The 15,880-nt window shown below is 41.1% G+C and overlaps 1 pseudogene; it reads left to right on the top strand.

Annotated features, from left to right (window-relative positions):
• The first annotated feature begins 3,594 nt into the window (after positions 1-3,594).
• LOC143673036 (nuclear pore complex protein Nup153-like) lies at positions 3,595-6,999 on the top strand (annotated as a pseudogene).
• Positions 7,000-15,880: the final 8,881 nt, after the last annotated feature.

Here is a 15,880-nt window from a genome sequence, read left to right as displayed (position 1 = left end):
ACTGCTAGTTCTTCTAAACCGATGCAAATGTACTAAGAAACGATGATCATGCATCTATGTGATGATGTTAAGAATTACTGATTGCATATGTAGAATGGTATGATGTCTAAAAAAAATGGTCAGCACAATACTGCCTAATTGTAATGTAATTATGTTGGAACGCTGAATGAAGCTGCATCTGATCTATAGTTTTTTTTTCTTTCTCTTATATATTTTTGTACTTTTTATTTTTATTTGTGTTTTCTCTGTGTTATCACTTTATTTCTTTTTCTGTTGTCGTGCTATTTCTTTCTCTAAATCGATGCATATGTACTGAGAAATGATGACCATACACCTATGTGATGATATTAAGAATTACTGATTGCATATGTAGAATGGATTGATTTCTAATGTTGTGTTAGTTAATTTTTTTAATTAATAAAAAAAAGACAAAAAAAAAGGAAATGGAATTCAAAGAAACAACAGAGAGAATAAAAAACACCAAAAGATGGTTCTTGAAAAGATCAGAAAAGTTGACAAAACTTTAGCTACATTGACAAAGGAAAAAAAAGGATAAAAGGATAACAATAACAAAAAAATCAGAAATGAAAATGGGGCATTGCTACCAATCCCACTGAAATAAAAATAATTATAAGAGAATACCATGAATGATTGTAGATAACCTAAATGAGATGGATAAATTCTCAGAAACACACAAACTACCTAAATTGACTTAAGAACAAGTAGAAGACCTAAAGAAACAATTTCCAGTAAAGAGACTAAATTAGTGATCAAGAGGTGAGATTTATATCTGGTATGGAAGATTGGCTGAATAAAGGAAAATCAATTAATATAATACACTACATTAACAGAGTGAAGGACACAAACTGCTTGATCTCCTCAATTGATGCAGAAAAGGTATTTGACAAAATACAGTACCCTTTCTTAATAGCACCACTAAGCACACTAGGAGTAGAAGGAAACTTCCTTAACATAATAAGGGGTGTATATAAAAACCCATATCCTAAATAATGGTAAAAGATTGAAAGCTTTCCTACTAAGATCAGGAACAAGACAAGAGTACCCATTGTCACCAATGTTATTCAACATTGTGCTGGAAAATCTTGTCAGAGCAATTAATTAAGAAAAATAAGTAAAAGCATCCAAATAGGAAAGGAAGAAATAAAACTTTATACTTCCTGTGTATTGATGACATGATTCCATATAAATGAAAAAATCCACAACAAAGCTACTAAGGAAAATAAATGAATTCAGCATACTGACAGGGTACAAGGTCAACATCCCCAAATTAGTAGTATATCTATACACAAGCAGTGTACAATTTGAAGAAGAAATCAAGAAAAAGAACCACTCACAATAGCAACTAAGGGAATTCAAAGGCCTAGCAATAAATATAAGTAAGGTTGTAAAGGACTCGTACATAGAAAACTACAAAAAATTGCTAAAAGAAATTTTAGAAACCTAAATAAATGGAAGGACATTCCATGCTCATGCTTTGGAAGACTGAATATCATTAGTATGGCAATACTACCAAAGCAATATACAGATTCACTGCAACCTCAATCAGAGTTCCTACTGCCTTCAGTGCAGAAATGGAAAAACCAGTCGCCAAATTTATATGGAGCAGTAAGGGACCGTAAATAACTAAAGCTATTTTGAAAAAGAAGAATGATGTTGGATGAATCGCACTTCTCCGTCTTAAAACTTATCACAAAGCAACAGTGATGAAAACAACACCGCTGCCCCTGGAGAGCCAGAAGCCCTAGGTCCATGGCCCACAGGGCAGCGACCATTATCTGGGCGGGGCGCCCCTTGCCGCACCCACCGCACTTGTAGGGAGTCCAGAGGTCGAGGGCGGGGAAGTTGGCCCTAGCCCACAGCTGCAGTCCCTCAGGCCACTGGACCATCCCCCTGCTCCTCCCTCTCAGTGGGGCAGCTCCGCCCCCACATCGCACGCCTGCCTGGATGTTCTTTCCCCCTGCAGCGGTCATCCCCGGGCAGCAGCACTGTAGGATGCCCCATCTGGAGCAACAGTCTTTGGTCCCAGCCCACCCATGGCCACTCCCAGGCCCAGCTCCACCAGCAGTCACAGCAGCAGCAGTAGGAGCATCTCAGGGTGGGATCAGGTCAATAAATGAATATCCAAAGACTTCCTGGCAGCACCACGGCCAAGGCCTGGGGAAGGTGTGTCAGCCTTGTGGAAAACCAGTCTCCACAAAGGCAACTTTGGATAAGACAAGGAACACATGCAAAGGGTTTGGTTTTGTCAACTTTGACAATCCTGCAGCGGCTCACAAAGGGTCTGCCCTGAAGGCTAGTGGGGCTCAAGCTCAAAGGGCAAAGCAGCAGGATTATCACAGATGCTCATCTCCTCCACTTCGCCATAATTCTCCATTTATGTAAAAATCTCCTAAAAAATTCATTGTAGCTCCTGTATCTCCGTGTACCTCAGCGCAGCACAAACCAACAGCAGACTGGGAAGAGCTCTGAGGGTTACAGTGAATATTCTAGAGGGCAGCGGTCTGGCTAAAGGTCGGCCAAAGTGCATGGAGAGCGTCTGACTTCAGAGGCCATGCTCCAATTTTGAAATAAAATAAATAATTCGCTTTGCCACTCACTCTCAGTGCCGAAGACAAAAGACAAGTGCTCTGCCTTTTCCCTCCCGCCGTCGCCATTGATGCCACCGTTAACAGTGAACATTGGCTTCCAGATAATGTGAAGAAAGCTTCACATCTTATACTTCTATTGCACTACCATACTGCCAAAATCATCAGAGTAGGACACAAAGAAATCTAATCAATTAGCTAAATTTGGGCAAGAGAGGCAGAAAGAAAAATATCACAGTTCCTAAAAATCTCTTAGTCTTCACTTACTCATCCCTCCCTTTCTCCCCCATACCGCTGGGCAGCACCTAATCTTTATCCAGGCAGGTCCCTGATATTGAGGATTTAGTTCTAGACTACTGCAGTTCAGCAAGAATTGCAATAAACTGAATTCCACGTTGTGTTTTGGTTCCCAGTGCATATAAAAGCTATGTGTACAATATGCTGTAGTATGTTAAGTGCTCAACAGAATTATGTTATAAAAAGCATGGCTATACCTTGATTAAAAACAACAGAATAGGCACAGCTGCGCTGTTCACAGCGGCAGGGCAGTTGCTGTGCTTAAAGGGAAGGCAAGCGGTGCCAGAGGCCTCAGGTACAGCAGTGACCACCCGGGCAATGGGAATGAATTCCCACCGGCCGTGGGTTCAGAAGGACCCCAGCAGCGCGTGTGGCCTCCACGCCTTTCTCTGCCCAGCATCTCCATAGAGACCGTGATGTCACAGGAGCAGGGCTCTGCAGGGGGCTACCAGACCTGAGCCAGTTTCTCAGTCTCTCTGCCACCAAGCCCCTCTCTGTCAGTGTGCACTGTTGCTCTACTGCCTTCTCAACCTCGCGGTCCCCAGGGTGATTGTGGCATCATCCGGCGGACATCTGGGCCAGATCCCAGCAGGTATGGTCCCAATGTCCCGCCTCCGCCTCTTCCACACCCCTTATCAGCCCCATTACCCGCCCGGTTCATGGTCCAGACAAGGAGCTGCAGAGCCTCGCCATGGCCTCTGGAGCCAGACGACTAGGAGGGGGTGGCAGCAATATCCGGACATGATGTGGTCAACAGAGACCAGTTAATCCTTACATGCAGGGGCGACAGCAGCAACGGGGTATCCTTAGCAGGCTTACAGAATTGATTAGGAATATTATGCCAGGATGGCTGCAGAGATACTTCAGTAGGAATTAAGATGTACACAGGTGCTCAGTAGACACAGGGGAAGTACCATGTGGACAGGAAAATAGAGAAGATGAACATCTCACGCTGACCTCTGAAGGGAGCTCCAATACTCGTGATGCGAGGATCACTCCTGTACCAAAAGTCGATAATACAGAAGAACCCTCAACAACTAGCACTGCTTCAAATTATGCAAATATGTCAAATCCTTCTCTTCATCAACACCATCTGAGATTCTCCATGTTGGAATCCCCTGCCTTACAGCACCAGCTTTTCACATCATTGACACTGCCAATTGGCAGTTCTGGATTTTCCCTTGTAAAGGAATTTAAAGACTCTGCCTCTCAGCATGATGATAATAGCTCAACTAACAGTGTTTTTTTTCAAGAGCTTCTGATAAAGATAGAGCTGTTCCAAAGAATACTTCAGTACCACATCTGTGGTCCACAGAGGCTGAGCCCTCTCATGCACTCCCACAGCACACTGCTACCAGCTCAAAGAAACCAGCATCCAACTTGGCTGCCTTTGGAACACTTTCCTCTTCACTTGGGAAATCTTCAATCCTTAAAAAATATCAGCTTGGAGATTCTCCTTTTTACCCTGGAAAAACAACATACAGTGGGGCAGCAGCTGCTGCAGGATGGTCTAAACTATGAAGTACACCTTATCAGGCACCAGTTAGAAGACAGATGAAAGCTAAGCAACTCAATGCACAATCTCCTGGTGTGCTAGTTTAGCAGCTCAGCGAGTGTTATAATCCTTAGAGAAGATGTCCAGCCCTCTACAGGATGCAAAAAAAATTTCCTTTAGTTGTTTCTTCTCCTGTGAATTCTCTTGATAGAAGTGGTATTTATTCCACAGATTTTCATGCCAAAATGGTTAAGGTAAACTCTCTGTATCCCCCTGTTCAGAAACTCTTGATCCCAAAGCCAGTTTCCATAGCAATAAATCACGCTGTACATTTTAAACCATCTCTAACCCCATCTCATGAATTGAGAAAGACTAATCAAAGAATAGTTCACAAGTACTATACTCAATATGAAAAAAGTTAGATACCAGAACAAAATAGAGAAAAAGAAAGTGGCTTTCCAGATCCAAATTTCAGTCTGCCTTCAGGCAATGGGTAATCTTCTGGAATAGGGAATGAAGGCTGCAAAATAAGAGAAGAGAGAATACACTTCACTGCATCTAAATTGCCAGTGGAGCAGGACATGGAAGTACCAGTATTACCAAAAATCCCTCCATCAATCACCAGTTCTTCACTGACTTCCTGCAGTTTTAGTTCCTCTGTGATCACACCTTTCTCCCCATCAACCATCAGTCATTCACAATCATTAAACAATAAGGTACAAATGACTTCTCCAAGCAGCAGTGACAGTCCTGTGTTTACATTTTCATCTCCAATTATAAAATGAACTGAGACACAGGTACTATCTCCATCATCTGCTGGATTTCCATTTAATGTACCTACTGAAAATACAGAACTTTCTGACACCATTTGTTCTTCAGACCCAATGATAAGTACTTCAGCTCAAGATATCACTGCTGTGAATAGTCCAAGCTGTAAGAAGAAATCAGATGAAGATCCTGAGAGCACTTTTTGACATGCAAAATCTCTGAAATAAGGAAGTGTCCTAGATGTTCTGAAAACCCATGGTTTCATATCACTAAAGGCAGATTCTTTTGCTGCTCAGCATACTATGACAAGCCAAGTAGTTTATACAAAATTAGCAATAAGTAGCTTTACTTCTAGTGTAATTGGACTTGGGGGAAGTTTAAAAGCTCAATCATCATGGCAGTGTGATACACATCTACTCCAGGACAACGTTAGAGATGAGATGTGCATGGCCTGTCAGGCTGCAAAGTTGCCACCAAGAAGCACTGTTAAGCAGACTGGAATTGGCACACAAATATAAATGACAAACCAACTGTCTCTACATCAGGGACAGGCTTTGGACACAAATTTAAGCCAACAGTAGGAACTTGGGATTGTGATACCAGCTTTGGCATGGACGTTGTTAACCCTGATCCTGCAGCTGTTGTTACTGTAGTGACATCTGAGAAAAAGAGCAGCTTCAACTTTGGAACCATAGGAATTAAAAGTGCCAAGCAAACTTGGAAATTTAGAGCAAATCAAAGATGAGAAATCTTCAAAGTCAACATTTAATTTCAACATGATGAAACCATCTGAGACAGAATTACAACAGTCAACAAAGGCTGTTTTTGCTTATGGAGTTCAAACCAATACTATGGCTGATCGAAGAAAAGCAAAGCCAGCTTTTAATTTCTTAAACAACAGTTCCTCTAGTTCATGTACACCAGCCACTTCAGCTGGTTGTGGCATTTTGGTAGAACCATCACTTCATCCAATCCACCTGTGGCCACCTTTGTGTTTGGACAGGTCAGCAATCCTGTGAACAGCTCTGCCTTCGAGAACTCTGCTGAATCCAGCACATGTTAGTCTTTGCTATTTTCTCAAGATAGTTAACCAGCAACCACATCTAGCATTGGCAGAGCTGTCACTCTACATGTCTTTGATCTGGGAGCCAGTAGTAATTATACTTCAATCTCCAGTTTCAACTTTGGAGCTACAACCACATCTAGCTCTGCAGGATCCTTTGTATTTGGTACTGGACCTTCAACACTATCTGACAGTCCAGAATTTGGTGCTAAAATGACTCCAACATTTGGGTAAAGTAAAAGTGCCAACCAGCCTAATCCCCCAGGCTTTAGAACTGTATCATCTTCAATAATATTATTTTCAACTGGTTCTCAGCCTGAACCACCACCTACTTTTGGTACAGTACCAAGCAATAACCAGCCTCTCGTGTTTGCATAACAGCCTAGTTGGTCTGCATTTGTCTCTGGAAAACCTTTTTTTTTTTACATGGGCAGGCACCGGGAATCGAACCCGGGTCCTCTGGCATGGCAGGCAGGCATTCTTGCCTGCTGAGCCACTGTGGTCTGCCCTCTGGAAGAACTCTTAATTCCAGTTTTGTTTTCCAACTTAGCAGCAGCACAACAAATTTCAACTTAGCAAACAATAATCCATCAGGTGTGTTCACATTTGGTACAAGTCCTGCCACACATGTAGTTCCAGCCCAGCCTTCAGTGTCAGGAGGATTTCAATTTAACCAGCGTCCAGCAACATTTGCAGTGGGATCAAATGGGAAACATATCTTTTCTTATTCAGGAACTTTAGTTTCTGTTCACAGGATGAACTGCTGTTAGATGCAGGAAATAAAGTCACAATGGCTTATACCCAGTAGTTTTATTAACAAGAGCTGGTGCTCTGCATTCAGATAAGGGATTGTACTATGTGCTGAATTTATCTGAAGTCAGAATGCCTAAGGAAAACTTTAACTTTGGGACTTTCCTCTTTGCTCTTTCTTTATAGAAAATTCCCACCCCCAACCCACCCCTTTAAATAATAGCTAGACTGATGATTGATTCTTCATAAAAATAATATATGATGCAGCAAATTGCTCACTGATTTTACCTGGTCTGGGTGTACTCAGGAATAGAGCCTAAACCTGAATATTCGACTTTGTATAGAACCTCTTTGTCTGCACCTTAGCATGCATTGATAATGCATTTATGGAATTCTTTGAAGTTGTGGTTATATTTGAGGAGTTTTCTATATATTAGAGGGTGTTGAAATGATTTCTATGGTAAGTTTGTGTTGGTGTATGTGTGAAGTGAGTGAGTTGGGTGCATTGTGCACTAAAATATTCTGAAAGAAGAAGCCTGATTAACACTAGACCATGCACAGGACTTGTTACATCTATCTAGTTCTCAGTTTAATAATTATATGTTATTTCTATATTTTCCTTCTTTTGATTATCACCTGTCTTGCCTTTTTCATTGTTATGTTATAAAATGTGTAAATATTATTTGTTTCTATACTTTTTTGGCATAAAATAAATTGAGAACTTGAAATTTTAGTTTTGTGCAGAAATTTTTTGTTGTTGTTTATTTGGTCTTGTCTAGATCTTACTATGTAAATCTCATTATTCAAAGTTGCCTTAATCTATTTGGAAGTTTTCTTAAAAATTGGTGATTGTTATGTGAATTTATTGATTTTTATGATCCAGGTTTTGTGGACCAAAATCAGTACTGTACAAAACATTAATCATATATTTTTATATTTACTGAAATGGAAATGACTTTTTAAAATGCTTTTATTGGCTAATCTGCATACACATACAGTCCATACTTGGTGTGCAATCAACAGCTCATCATATTGTCATATATTTGTGTATTCATCACCACAATCACTTTTTGAATATTTGCACCACTCCAGAAAAAGTAATAAAAAGAAAAGAGAAAAAACTCATAAATACCATACTCTTTAGCCCTCTTTCTCATTGACAGCAGGTATTTTAATCTACACAGTATATATTACTTCTTACTCCCTTATCATTTACTTTTATCTATTTTTTTTACTCATTTGTCTATATCCTGGATAAAAGGAAAACCACACAGAAGATTTTCACCGTAACACAGTCACATTGTAAATGGTATTGTAAAAGCTTTATCAGTATGCAATTGTCTTCAAGAAGCATGGCTACTGGAACACAGTTCAGCAATTTCAGGTACTTCCCTCCACCCACACCAATGCATGAAAAACTAAAAAAGGGATATCTATATAATGCATAAGAATAACATCCAAGATAATCTCTTGACTCTGTTTGAAATCTCTCAGCCACTGAAGTGTTATTTTGTCTCATTTCTCTTATTCCTTTTGTTCAACAAGACTTTCTCAATCCCATGATGCTGGGTCAGAATCACTAGAGTTCTGTCCCACATTGCCAGGGAGATGTACACATGTGGGAGTCATGACCCACATTATTTTGGATAATAAGGAAGTTTAATATTAAAGTGATGATTATTACAGTATAAATAGCATATTAAACCATGATAAAAATGTCATCAATAAAAAATTATGAAATAAAAATATATTGCTAAAAAACACTAAATAGGGCGGGCCGCGGTGGCTCAGCGGGCAAAGTGCTTGCCTGCTATGCCGGAGGACCTCGGTTCGATTCCCGGCCCCAGCCCATGTAACAAACAAACAAAATACAATAAAACAAGAAAATGTTTAAAGATGTTTCCCTTTCTTCCTCCCTTCCTTCCTTCCATCCTTCCTTCCTTCTCTCTGTCTTTCCTTAAAAAAAAAAAAAAAAAAAGAAAAAACACTAAATATCATATGAAAGTCTTCAGTGAATCATAATCTTTTTTCTGGTGGAAATTCTTCCCTTTGATGTTGATGGCTGCTAACTGTTCAGGGTGTTGATTGCTGAAGTTTCTGGTGACTGTGGCAATTTCTTAAACTAAGGTTTCAGTGAAGTTTTTCACGTTGACTTTTACTTTCCTGAAAGATTCCTCTGTAGCACTCAGTGCTGTTTTATGTACATTTTATCCACAGTAGTACTTCCTTCAAAATTGAGTCAATCTTCTCATCACTTGCTGATGCTTTATCAGCTAATTTTCTACACCCTATGCTGTGCCATATTCTACACCCTATGCTGTCATTTCAACAATGTTCACAGCATCTTCACCAGGAATAGATTCCATTCCTAGAAACCACTTTATTTTGTCCTCTATAAGAGGCAACTCAGTTGATATACCCCCTCCATCCATTACAAACCCTAAGTGCTACCACCATAAAAACCAGTGTGCAAATGTCCAACCATGTCCCTGTTTTCAGTGTTTCCACATATATCCCTAACAATGGCATTGCAGAGGAGAAGCCTACATACCTTATCCAAGTGAAGGCAGGGAGCAGCGTGGGGTAGGGGGGTGAGTAGAGGGCATGAGGTGGAGGTTTGATGACATCACTTTGCCCTGAGGCATATTGAGTGAGATGAGAAAAGGGCAGGCTGTGAGCCTGTGTTATATCCCCAGGTGCTGCTGTGGCACACCCAGCCTGGCTGGCATTGGGAAAAGTTCCCTGTGAGTTCTAGAGAAGGGAGAACAAGGAGGCCATCTCAACTTTTCAATAAGTGATGGTGCCTGGGCTTGGTGTGGGATGGAGAGATGTCCTCTGGGTTCTGTCTGGGAGACCAAGGAGATACTGTTAGTTGGGGGTAGATTGTAAGTGAGTGAGGCCTCATGGAAGACTTCAAGGTCTGAAGCTTCTCGCTGCAGAGGCAGAGCAGCTTCTGTCTTGGGCTGGTGGGTGGTCAGTTAAGCTTCCATGTTTGGAGGGTGCTCACACAGCCCTATGAACATGCTTTAAGAAGATACTGAGGGCACTGATGCACACAGAGGAGACTGTCCTCTAGAAGTATTCTCATTGCCATGGCAAAGCCTTGAGAGGACCCCAACAGAGAGGCTCTGGCCAACCGGAATCTTCTGGTCAATCCCATCACCACCATGCAACTTCAGATACTACAGGATATGGGGAATTGTCTCTTGTTGTGAGGCCTTAGTAGCTGTGACAGCTGGAGGCAGGCACTATCACAGACTTTAGGACCTCCATCCAAGGTGGCCACTCCTAGAGGCAGGTCCTGTCACAGTGGTGAAGGCTTTCCCTTGGGTGGCTGTGCCTGGGAACTCCTCAGACTCAGGGCTGAGGAACTGGCCTTGCAGGCATGAGGGAGCACATCCACTAGAGTAGGGCAGGGTCTCCATGGACAGAAGCTCCAGAACACATGGGCATGGAAGAGCTGAGTTCCCTGTTCATTGCAGGGTTTCCTACCCGATCTCTGCATCTAGGCTTTGTGTTTACAGCTGGGGCTGTTTCATCTTCTTTTAAAGTGAATTGAATTTGCCTCCCCCTTTTCACTCTACCTCCATATCTAAACAATGCACTGACTTCTAGAAACTAGAAAATCTTCTAGAAGTTATTCTTCCAGTCAGACAAGGCCGGTGCCTATTATATGTGCTGGAGAGGGAGGTGCCACCTGCACTTGAAAACCTACCCACCTATCTGCTCCTTCCTGCTCTATGTCCCAAGAACCAATCCATATGGGGACACTGTGTGGTACCCTTACATCAAATGCCAGGTAAACTTGGCTGATCAGTAGCCCCAGGGGCACCCATGTACCAAGTGGTAAATATATCCCAGGTGGACACATATTCCTGGTGAATATTCATGTCCCCAGTGGGCACACATGTCCCAAGTGCACATTCATGTCCCAGGTGTGCATTCATTTCCTAGATGAGTAGACACATCTGAGGCACACACACAATTCCCAAAAGTGCACAAATGTCCTTGGTTGACACTCATGTTCCAGGGACAACACATGCCCCAAAAGGATGCTCATGTCTAGGAAAACATTCATGTTCCAGATGGGTATATATGCCTCAGCTATGTACACATTCCCAAGTCCACACTCATGTCCCAGGTGGGCTTTTATGTCCCAGGTGAGCATTCATTTACCATGTAGACACATACTTGTCCCAGGTGGGCACACATGTCTCAAGTGGGTATATATCTCCCAGATGGACACCCCCCCAGAATACATGCATGTCCCAGGTAGGCATGCACATCTAAGCTGTGCATGTATGTCCTTGGCTTTCACATTGTGCTAAATGATGCATGTCTCTATCAGGCATATATGCACTTAAAGCCCACTCTTGGCTTCCCTGCAATCAGGTTAACACCTGTCTTTCTCTGCAAGGGGTCTCCTCTGGGTGTCCAGATCCAGGCAGCCACATTTGTCCACCCCCACTTAAAGCACCAGTTGGGACACCTGCCACTACTGCTCTGCCACCAATTACAGGCAAGCTTCTCCCCACCAAGAAGGACCTCAGTCTGTAACATGCTGGGGGTGAATCTGAGCCCTCCATGGCCACTTAAGACATGTCACCTCTCAACAGTGTCACCGAGACCTGCAGGAGCATGAATGTGTGCACGACTCCTGCTACACATATCCAAAATAGTTTAACAATAATAATTACTTCTATGAATTTGACACCATCATTATCTGTTAATGACCTTGCACAGGTACCTGTTAGGACTGGAACTTAAGAATCACATTTGACACAACATAGAAATCTCAGCACTTTAGTTTTCCACTTAGAAATGATGTTACTATTAGAAATGTTCAAGGTTACATGGTAAATGCCATTAAATTTCAGCATCTTCCATGAGTTCTGGTAAATAACATCACTTAATGTTGGTTTTCCCCAATTTCTCTGTAGAGCTGTGCTGATGGCATATTTAAGCTTTCCATGAGTGCATTTCAGAATCTGGTCCTCCCAGGTTTTGTTCAAAATAAATAATTAATATTTCCTAGTGTTGGCAGTAATGGTGTTATGCCATGAAGCACCATATATCTGGTCTGATTTAGAAACTATTCTTCAGACAAGCTCAAAATATTCTCCCCACCTCCTTTATATATTACCTATTGTGCAGCAGTCCACTTTTTCTAACAAAGCCAGTTTCAAAAATAACTCAATCAATTCATATTTCTGGGTTTGCAGTTGTAGGTGGAGAGGCAGAAAGAGCACATTTCATATCTGTGCCAAAATAACCATTTGAGCAGATCGGAGTGAGAATCCTGGTCATTTTTGTATGTTCATTATATGTCAATATTTACACTTACTTTCAGGGCATACAGTGCTCTGGAGAATATTGGCAGCTCCTTTTAGGTGACCACGCCCCCACCAGCATATGTGGTCAGGTGGAGATGTGAGACATGAGATGACTCTGCACATGGACCTCCACCAAGTCCCCTGAGAAAGAGAAGTCACAGCTTCTGGGGTTTCTGATCCAATCCACCTCTTGACCCACTGCCTGTCAATCCTCCAGGCTGTCTGTTGATGTAGACCTCATCTTCCCCTTCCAGTGTGGTTCACCTGCTCATCCTGCTGGGCTGCCAGGCTCAGCCTGCATTTCCTCTTGAGGGCTGATGGCAGCTGACCCATCTTTGTCTATCAGGATTTTCAGAACTCCAGTGCATCAGAGCTACCTGCTTGAGGACACCTCAGTCCACCAGTGCCTTATTCCTGCTCTTTACAGAGGTGAACCCATGTCTTATCCCATGCTCTGACAGCACAGCACTGCCAGCAACCCTCTCACTCTAACAGTCTACTATTGGAGCTTTTCTGGGAATCTGTTGCCTTGGTTTACCTGACAGCCCTCATAATCACTCAGTGAGCCTAGAGCTGGACTGCTTAGATCTCTGTCATCCTCATGATTGGACACCACTCAGCACTTCCCCATGTTTGAACTTCCCTCTTAATTTTCCCTTGGCCTACACATATTGTCAGATGCTCTGTCGATTGTAGGGTGGGCACTGACTCATGCTGGTTTCTCCTTCCTGTGGCATACCCTACCATGTATGACACAACCTGCAGCAGGTGTTGAGGAAGCTCAGAGGGTAGGGGTCACCCCCACCCATCAAAATCTCCAGCAGGAAACCCACCTGCTCCTCCTACATTTTGAACATGTTCTGGCATTGAGAAGCTGGCTGCCTGCTATAGAGGTAGAAATTCTTTCTCACTTCTGAAATCCTCTGTCCTAATGGTTGTGCAAGCTTCCCAAATTGCTGAGGGCAAGATCCCTTGTTGAGATGTAATCAGCTCATTTGTAATCAACTGTTGATAGATCCATATCCATCTGCAAAATACCCTCACAAATGTAATCAGACAAGTGCATGCTTGACCAAACAACTGGACAAATAACCAAGCCAAGTTGACACAAGAACATAACCATCATATGTGGTTATTATATGTTCAACTTTCCGAGGAAACAATAAACTGTTTTATACATTATTTTCACCATTTTGCATTCTCTCCAACCATGTATGTGTTCCATTTTCTCCAAACTCCCATCAGCACTTGTTATTTTTAGTTTTCCTTTTGACAACAGCCACACTAGTGCATGTGAAGTGCTAGTTCACTGTTTTGCTTTGAATTTCATTATTAATTAATGATGCTGAGCATCTTTTCATGTATTTATTAACCATTTATATAACTTTAGAAGAATAGCTGCTGAAGAACTTTGACTTATTTTTAATCCAGTTGTCATTTTTTTCTTCAGTTGAGATATATTTTAAAGTATTTTTGATGTGAAAACCTTATCAGATATTGTTTCCAACTATTTTCTCCCAGTGCACTGCCCTTTCACTTTCTTGATAATATTTTTGATATGCATAGGGATTTAATTTTGATAAGGTAAATTTTATCTTTTTTTACATTTTCTTACTCATGTTTTCTGCATTATAGCCATGGTCATGAAGGTTTAATCCTGTGCTTTTTGCATCAATCTTTTCATATTAGAAAATATAAAATTCTTATAGAGTTCCATCACATCACAGTGGGAAAACACACAGAAGGTGCTTAATGTATGCTATATTGATGAAGGAATACCAAAGGTTGCAACATTAACCAATAAAAATGTTGATAAATGACCTTTATTTAAAAGTTCAAACAGAAAATATAAACAGCATTGCAAGGGGAAAACTTTAATCAGTGAATAAACATGTCCCAAAAGGGAGATGGTTCGATCTTTGAAGTCTGAGAAGTCCAGTTCTTTCCCCTAATTTTTCAGAGGGATTTTATAAACTCTTGACTTTCTGGAAATGATTGTCTATAATGTCATTAATTATGAGCTAAACCAATATTTCACTTTTATAAGCCACGGAATGGATTCACAATAATAGTTGTTGGCCGCTGGATTTTGAAATATCTCCTTTGAAGACTTTCAGACTACTAAATAGAAGAGTACTTTAGTGGTCATTGAGATTCCTTTTTAATGTAATTTTTAAATGTATTCACATACATAGAACCCATGCAAAATATTCAACGAATGTCTTACAGTATCTTCACATTGTTGTACATTCATCACCATGATCAATTTTGGAGCATTTGCATTACTCCAGAAAAAGAAATTAAAAAGACCCATAACACTAACCCCCATCCTATTGACACTTAGTATTACACTTTACACAATTTAAGATTTAAGATTATGTAAAATAGTTAGTATTTTCAGAGATAAATGTTTAGATCAGTGAAAAAGAATAGACATTCAGAAATAGACTCATGCAAACTTGGGGAACTGACTTTTATTGCTGTGCATTTATACAATTATTATCAAAGGGTATGTCTACTTCACTACAGTTCAAAAAATTTATAGTATTTCCTTCTAGCTATTTGAATACACTAGAAACTAAAAATAAATATCCATATGACAAGTCAGTAATCATAATCATTCATTAAATGCTAATGCTGGGTTATGCCACCTTCCTCTCAATTGATAATTCCCTTTTTCTCAGGGATATCTCAGCAGTGACTGCTTTAACTTCTTCATGCTGCAGAGTTGACTTTATGGGCTAGAGGGGTGAAGCTGGTTGATATTCATGGGGACACTAGTAACTCTGGAATTCAGGGATTTGGGGGGCATAGGTATAATCTGGAGGCCTTATAGTCTGAGGAAAATAACTTAGTAAGAAAAACTTTTATAAAACCTTAGATAGAGCCTAGGTTACTTTTAGGGTTTGGAGGAATGCTGTTGGTTGGGGGTTGGTATATGGGGCAATTTGAAATATCTGTGTGAAGCTTGCTTAAGAGTAATCTCCAGAATTTCCTGTCATCCTCATCATTACATTGAGTCACTTGTGATAAAAAAGATGGCAGTAGGGCATCAAGCTGGGACCAGGTCAGCTAGTCTGAAGAGCCCTGGCACTCTTTACTCTGTGCAGTCTTCCTTCCTTTTTCATGCTTCTCTGTGAACCCATGTCTTTCTATTGCTTTATGGAGCTGTGCACTCACCTCTTCTGGAACACAGGGCATTACTTGGTGCTCTGTGGTGGTGCAACCTCCTCTGAGCACATATTCTCCATTCATATTCCCAATGCATCTCCTTCTATGGTTGTGTCATTGTTTAAAGACATCTAAGGGTTAGTGTGGGATGACAATTTGATAAATAAGTTAGGGTGAATATTAGAAACGTATTGCGGTCCAAAAAATCTCCAATCTATAAAACTAAAAAAGTTTTCAGAAGAGTAAAATCAGATCTCTAAAATATTGATTCCTTCAGGACTGCTAACCAACTGTTTTTTGAAAATAGTTTCTTGGTGCTATGGAACAGGTGGCAAAGCACAGACATAGTGTACTCTTTCCTTTAGTACCTTTCATCTACTTGGGGAGTGAAGCAAAA

This window comes from Tamandua tetradactyla (genome assembly GCF_023851605.1).
Source record: "Tamandua tetradactyla isolate mTamTet1 chromosome 25 unlocalized genomic scaffold, mTamTet1.pri SUPER_25_unloc_2, whole genome shotgun sequence".
NCBI lineage: Eukaryota > Metazoa > Chordata > Mammalia > Pilosa > Myrmecophagidae > Tamandua > Tamandua tetradactyla.
This window is presented reverse-complemented; position numbering and strand designations above follow the sequence as displayed.